Genomic DNA, 7,892 nt, shown 5'->3' with positions numbered 1-7,892 from the left:
CTGCCACCACCATGCTTTACTGTAGGGATGGTATTGGCCAAGTGATGAGCGGTGCCTGGTTTTCTCCAGACAGGTCAAAGAGTTCAATCTTTGTTTCATTAGACCTGAGAATTTTTTTACTCATGGTCTGAGAATCCTTCAGGTGCCACTCCAGGTGGGCTGTCATGTGCTTTTTACTGAGGGGTGGATTCCGTCTGGCCACTCTACCATACAGGCCTGATTGTTGGAATGCTGCAGAGATGGTTGTTCTTCTAGAAGGTTCTCCTCTCTTTACAGAGAAAAGCTGGCGCTCTGTCAGAGTGGCCATTGGGTTCTTGGTCACCTCCCTGACTAAGGCCCTTCTAGCCCGATCGCTCAGTTTGGTCGGACAGCCCACTCTAGGAAGAGTCCTGGTGGTTCCAAACGTCTTCCATTTATGGATGATGGAGGCCACGGTGCTCATTGGGACATTCAATGCTGCAGAAATTGTTCTGTACCCTTCCCCAGATCTGTGCCTAAATACAATCCTGTCTCGGAGGTCTACAGAAAATTCCTTGGACTTTATGGCTTGGTTTTAGCTCTGACATGCACTGTTAACTGTGGGACATTATATAGACAGGTGTGTGCCTTTCCAAATCATGTCCAATCAATTGAATTTACCACAGGTGGACTCTAATCAAGTTGTAAAAACATCTCAAGGATGATCAGTGGAAACTGATACACCTGAGCTCAATTTTGAGTGTCATGGCAAAGTCTGTGAACACTTATGTTCATGGGATTTCTTTTCATTTTTTATTTTTAATAAATTTGCAGTGATTTCAAACAAACTTCTTTCATGTTGTCATTATGGGGTATTGTTTGTAGAATTTGGAGAAAATAATTAATTTTAGAATAAGGCTGTAAAATAACAAAATGTGGAAAAAGGGAAGCACTGTGAATACTTTCTGGATTCACTCTACTAGCAACCTCCATAGAGCCATGCTTGAGAATGGCTATTGTAGGAGGCTGCAGCCAACTAAGGTTGTAGGTAGGAACCTGTCTGGGGGGAGATAAGCTGGGCCATAGATGGGTCATTTTTTTTTTTTTTGTTCAGATTCCTTCATCCACATAAGCGAGACAAATGGGAGAATCCCCTCACCGAGACATGTTTTTTTTTTTTTTTTTAATAAAGCTGGAAAGTGCAAAATCAAGATCACTTCTGCATAGAAACCAATCCTAGCCTAAGCTTGTTCAATTAAGCTTTGGCAATAAAACCTAAAAGCTGATTTGTCTCTATGCAGAAGTGAGCCTGATTTTTCACTCTCCAGTTTTACTAAATAAACCCCATAGTATTCTGACAGCGGGGCTCTCTGCTGTCAGAATAAACTGATCAGTGGCTGCAGTCAATTAGCTGATTGACAAAAGTTTTCCAACATTCCCCATCGACTTCTGTCAAACAGGAATGCCCACACATGGATCAAAAATTGTCCGGTCCCTTTTGAACTGGCCAAATTTTGATCCATCTATGGCCAGCTTCACACAATTTACTATATTAAGGGACAACTAAATATAAAAAAATACTGCGCCAATGTCATGTAAATGAGCTGTCGACACTGCAACACAACAATGTGGTATAGAAAAAAAAAAAAAAAGTGCTCTACTAAATCAAATTAAATGTTGAGAATGCCCACTAAAGGGCTACACTAAACATACAATATACAGTCTAAAAATATATTTCCTGACAGACTCCATGGCAGCACACGTATGGGTAGGCTCCGCCTCCTCTCCTACCCTATAGGACCCCACTCCCATAAATCTTTGCTCCATACCAGGAGCCGTGTTCCTTTTTCGTCCTCCTCCTGCGAGAAGGAAGTCTTACCTTATAGGACGTCTATCGTTTCAGGCGAGCTGGTGGCGTGTGGACCTTGTTGATGTCGGATGCCTCCTGTTTTATGTCCAGCAATCTCGATATTTATCGGGTGGACCCGGGCAATATTATTTTAAAATGCTGAAGATGCCGTAAATCCTGAATGAGAGGTGGGCTGCATTAATGGCCAATACGTCCTTGCTATTGAGCGGATAGGCCCTGGTGCCCTGTCACACACGCATGAATTCATCCAGGCCTGAGACTGCTCGTTTATCGTCATGGTGGTAAAGTATAAAACTTTCTTTTGGTTTCATTGCATTTCCTGTTTGTGCGGTGGAGCGCTCCTGCGTTCCAGTTCGTCGCTTAGGCTCCTCCCCCTGCCTCGCTGGACCTTCAATTGGTTGTCCAGGATGAGGCTTGGCCCTGGTATCGTCTGCGCATGCGCGCGCATCGCTCCCGATCTCCTATGACGATATTGCGTCGTTTGGGGCGTGGCTTTGCGGCGCCCGGGAGATTTAAGCAGCTGTCATTCCTGTTTACAATGGGATGTCTGCGGGCGTTGCGGTGGCTTCCCCGTGCTGTTTCTCTGCTCTTCAGCGGTGAGTCATGCTTGATCCAGGTGCCATTTGGGGTAAAAGGGTTGGTGTGGAGACGAAAGTCAGTACATGTATGCTTACTTTCTTCCTGTGCAGGCTTTTGCTTCTATCTGCAAATGGATGCTTCACCACCCCCCGGTGGCCAGTCCCTGCGCAACAGGTGAGCTAGTTTTTCTTTTAGGTCTGACCAACGCCCTATTTCTGGATCAAAGGATCGTTCTCCTTCAGCCCATCGGCATTCTTCATCAAAGGCTGGTCATAGGTCTAGCTCCAGGTCTAAACGACATGAGCACACTTCCAGTTCAGTCGCTCCGCGGCAATCCTGCCATTCTGACCGCAGTTCAGGGAAATCATGCTGGGGCTGTCGAGCCCATATCCCTGAGGATAGATCCCTATGTGATACCTGTTATTCCAGGGTTTTGAGGGAAAAGCAAGACACTGCACAACCAGTGGAGGCTATGGTCAGGCGGATTGTAAAAGAATCCCTCAGAGATTGGGATTCGAGCAGGCTTTCGGGTCACTCTTCAGAGGCTCCTGGTTTCCTCCCAAGGGATGAAGTGGAGCCAGGTACTTCCCAACCAAGTCGTCTGTCAGAAGATTCTACAGACAGTGAAGATGATTTGGTAGACCAGAATGTAGGTTTTGAACTTGCTATGGTCCCACCGCTAGTTAAGGCGGTTAAGGAGGCATTAAAATGGGAAGATCCAGCTGAGTCCCCAGCTAAACAGAAGAAATACTTCAAACATCTCAAAAAAGAGCGTTCCCATTTTCCCCTCCTAGGGGAATTGGGAGAAATTATTACAGACGAGTGGCAGGGAGTTGAAAAGAGAAACTCTTTGTCATCTAAGGTCTCCAGAATGTATCCCTTTAAGGATGATAAGGTGAAACATCTAGACTCCGCTCCCACGGTGGATGCGGCCTTGATGAGGTTGGTGAAACACGTAACCTTACCATTGGAAGACTCAGTCTCATTCAAAGACGCTCTTGACAGGCGGATTGACACAGATCTTAAGAAGATTTATCTCTCCGCAGGTATGGCGTGTAAGCCGGCTCTGGCTTTGGCAGCCACATCCAAGGCAATGGAAGCCTGGGTAGACAGCGTGGAGGCTACACTTCAGAGTGTCTCCGAAGAGGTGGCCAGGAGTTCAGCCATTCAGGAGTTGAGACTGGCAACGGCTTTCTTGGGTGAGGCATCCATTGATATAATCCGCTTGGCGGCGCGGGTCATGCTGTCCTCTGTCACGGCCAAACGCGCCTTGTGGTTGCTCCCCTGGTTGGCCGACCCTGCCTCTAAGCAGGCCTGGTGCAAAATTCCCTTTGAGGGTTCCTCCCTCTTTGGTAATAAACTGGACAGTGCTATTACCCGTGCCACTGGTGGTAAATCTGGTTTCCTTCCCCAGGATCGCCGGTTGATAGATCAGAGAAGACCTCAAAACAGACAAAATCCTGATCGTGCCAGAGAGGCCCGATTTTACAGGCCCGGTCGTGAGTTCAGGAAGAACTGGAAGCGCCCTCAGTCTACAGGGCAGAAGTTCTCCAAAGGAAAATCTTCAGCAAGCCGAGAGGCGACGAAGTCTTTTTGACATCGAACCTGTCCAGACGGTGCGGGTAGGCGCACGCTTGCTTCAGTTTGCGCACGTCTGGGCAGCCTCGATCGAAGATCAATGGGCCGTCAGAACCGTATCACACGGACATGTGTGGATTTTCGACAGAAGCCCCATTCTTCGCTTCATTCCTACGGCCTTACCCCGTTCAGAAGAGAAGAAGTCAACTCTTCTTACATATGTAGAATCCCTGGTTGCCCAGGGTGCGGCAGTGCCTGTCCCAACCGAGGAACGGTTCCAAGGCATCTACTCTCCGCTCTTCATGGTCTTGAAGAAAAGCGGCTCTTGGAGGCCGGTTATAGACCTAACACACCTAAACACCTTCATCAAGAAAGAGAGGTTCAGGATGGAAACACTTTTTACAATTCGACAAGTGGTACAGCCAGAGGATTGGATGATATCCATAGACTTGAAAGATGCCTACTTTCACGTCCCAGTCGCAGCAGAAATGCAAAAATTTCTCCGATTCGCAGTGGGTCAGGTGCATCTTCAATTTACCTGTCTCCCTTTCGGGCTTACCACATCACCTCGAATCTTTTCCAAAATCTTACTGGCTGTAGTAGCCCTGATCAGAGCAAAAGGGATTCGTCTTTACCATTACTTGGACGACTTGCTCCTTCTGTCAGAACATCAGGATCAAATTCTGCTTCACAGATCTCAAGTAATTTCCACCCTTCAAGAGTTCGGGTGGCTCCTGAATTTGGAAAAAAGTCATCTGGAACCCACGAAGTCGTTGGTCTTCCTAGGGGCCCTCTTCAACACTTCCAGAGGCACTATCTCCCTTCCATTAGAGAAGATTCCGACAATTCGCAACAGGATTCGTCCGGCATTATCAGCCTCTCATCTCCGGGCGTCCCAGTGCATGAAGATAATTGGGACCATGGTTTCCACGGCTCCCATGGTGAAATGGGCACAGTGGAAGATGAGGCCCTTTCAGATGGGATTCCTCCAACAATGGAATTTCGAGAATCCAGAAGTCCTCATTCGGATAACTACGTCCATGAAGGACAGCTTAACCTGGTGGCTTCAGCGAAAGAATCTTTTAAACTGCCATTCAATCGTTCCAGCGTCCTGGTTGGTCATGACCTCGGACGCCAGCAAGACGGGATGGGGAGCGCATTGCCTGTCGGAGGTGGCCCAGGGCAGATGGGACTTCCCTACATACGGGGTGGTCTCGAATGTGCTGGAGCTTCGGGCAGCGTTCTGTGCTCTCCAGGCCTTTCAGCATCTGGCGACCGATGCCTCGGTCCTCCTAAGACTGGACAATACGACAGCCGTCGCCTACATCAAGAGACAAGGGGGCACCCGCAGTTCTTCTCTTCTGAAAGAAGTGAAACCTATTATGGATTGGGCTCAAAGACATCTGTCCAACTTGTCAGCCGCCTATCTTCCGGGTGCCCAGAACGTCCAGGCAGACTTCCTCTCGAGGTCTGCTCTGGACAACAACGAGTGGTCACTCCATCCAGAGACCTTCATATGGATCATGTCTCTAGGTTACCATCCAGAGGTAGATCTGTTCGCATCTCCAAGCAATGCCAAACTGGAGAGATTCTACACGAGGTGGCGTTATCCCCAGGCCTACGGGGTAGACGCCCTGACGGATCATTGGAATTTTCAAACGGCCTATGCGTTTCCTCCAGTGCCAGTCATCTTCAAGTTTCTTCACAGACTCAGGACAGAGAGAGTGCAGATCATAGCGATTCTTCCCTTCTGGCCAAAGAGACCGTGGTTTCCTCTGTTGCTCCAGCTGAGCTGTCGGGACCCGATACCTCTGCCAGTCAGGCCGGACCTTCTGTCCCAAGGGCCTATTCTTCACCCCTGCCCAGCACAGCTTCATCTCATGGCATGGCTGTTGAGAGGGAAAGATTGAAAGCGCTCGGTTGTCCAAACGAGGCAATCGCTACAATGATGAGTGCCAGAAGACCCGGCACGAACAAGGTCTATGAAAAAATCTGGTCCAAGTTTAAGGATTATGTGGATAGCAGATCTAGCTCTGTCTCTGACCCAGGAATCCAGGATATTTTGGGCTTCCTCCAGTCCGGTCTGGACCTGTCATTAACAGTAAGCTCCCTTCGGGTCCAAATTTCAGCCATTTCGGCCTTCACTGGGACTGCATGGGCGAAACACTCCCTGGTTCGCCAGTTCTTCAGAGGCGCTACTAGGTTAAGACCTCCTAGAAAGCCCAGGTTCCCTAAGTGGGATCTTCCTACGGTCTTGGAGTTTCTTTCCTCACTTACCTTGAATCAGAAGGATCCATTCTTCCTTAAAAACATCTCCATGAAAACAGCCTTTCTGGTGGCTATTACTTCGGCCAAACGGGTTTCTGAACTCGGTGCCTTGGGTTACAAGGAACCATTCCTTACGTTTTTCCCTGATCGGGTAGTATTGGTTCCGATGCTTGGCTCCAATCCGAAAGTAATGTCGGTATTCCATGTCAACCAGGAAATTGTCCTACCCACGTTCAAATCTCAAGATGAAAATTCTGTCCATCCTTTGGACGTGGGGGAAACTCTTCGGCTATATCTGGAGACTACAGCTCCTTTCCGCCAGTCAGACCATCTTTTTGTCCTCATCTGTGGAAAAAACAAGGGCAAACAAGCTTCCTCAAGATCTATAGCAAGTTGGATAGTTCAGACCATCCAGTGGGCATATAAAGCCAAGGGACTGGCTCCTCCAGAGGTGGTGACAGCTCATTCCACTAGAGGGATCTCTACATCGTGGGCAGCTTCTCTTCATGTAGCTCCTGACGTGATTTGCAGAGCGGCTTCTTGGTCATCAATTCATACCTTTATGTCGCATTACTGTGTTGAACCGGCTTCTTTATCTTCGGTCAACTTTGGTTTAAAAGTCTTGTCTGTTGACGGTGCAAATTAAACCTTTTTCTGTTAAACCAGCAGTTACCCGCCCGGGTGTGTATGGCTAGTTATTTCCCATACGTGTGCTGCCATGGAGTCTGTCAGGAAAACGGAAAATTTATATCAATACTTACCGTAATTTTCCTTTCCTGATGGACTCCATGGCAGCAGGAGTCCCCTCCCATCTGCTGGAGTAGTTCTAGTTATGGAACACGGCTCCTGGTATGGAGCAAAGATTTATGGGAGTGGGGTCCTATAGGGTAGGAGAGGAGGCGGAGCCTACCCATACGTGTGCTGCCATGGAGTCCATCAGGAAAGGAAAATTACGGTAAGTATTGATATAAATTTTCCGTTATATAAAGTAATGGTCAGTGTAAAGTGCAATGTAGCAAATGTAAAAGCAATCAACAAAGATGCAACTATATAATGTGCAAAGAACCAAGGTGGTTAAAGTGCAAAAACGTTTGTGCAAATGCATGTGCAAACTGGCAATAATGAACACACTTCATAAATACATTATAAAAATTAGTTCTTTGTTTTCTTGGGCATTTATGTATTGGCCTAATTGAGATCAGACGGGATGGTGACAACTATTGGGAGATTCCCTATGATTATTACATCTCTGCCTGTATGACTATTCACGTTGGTAGTAGAGCCCTTTTTTTTTGGCAACGTCCTAACTCTTTGGTGACGGTTGCACTCAGGGTTTCAAGTTTCCAGTTTCAGAACACGGGCTTCCATTGGATATGGACTTTTATTCAGAGCACTTCTGTTGCTGATTGATGAACCTATCCACTTGCTTTTTATAATTTATTAACCTCCCTGGCGGTCTGATTATGTCAGAATTTTTGTGCTAAAAGCAGTACATTGTTTTGCATGGAAATCTGTTGTTTTATATTTTAGGCCTGTAATTCTTATGCCTCGTAGACACGCAACGATTATCGGCCGACCGATCGTCCGACTTTTGGTGTGTGAGTGGTGTTTTGTTGGTTGGAATGTGCCTAGACTGCAC

This window comes from Pelophylax lessonae, assembly GCF_965119305.1.
Source record: "Pelophylax lessonae genome assembly, chromosome: 3".
NCBI lineage: Eukaryota > Metazoa > Chordata > Amphibia > Anura > Ranidae > Pelophylax > Pelophylax lessonae.
This window is presented reverse-complemented; position numbering follows the sequence as displayed.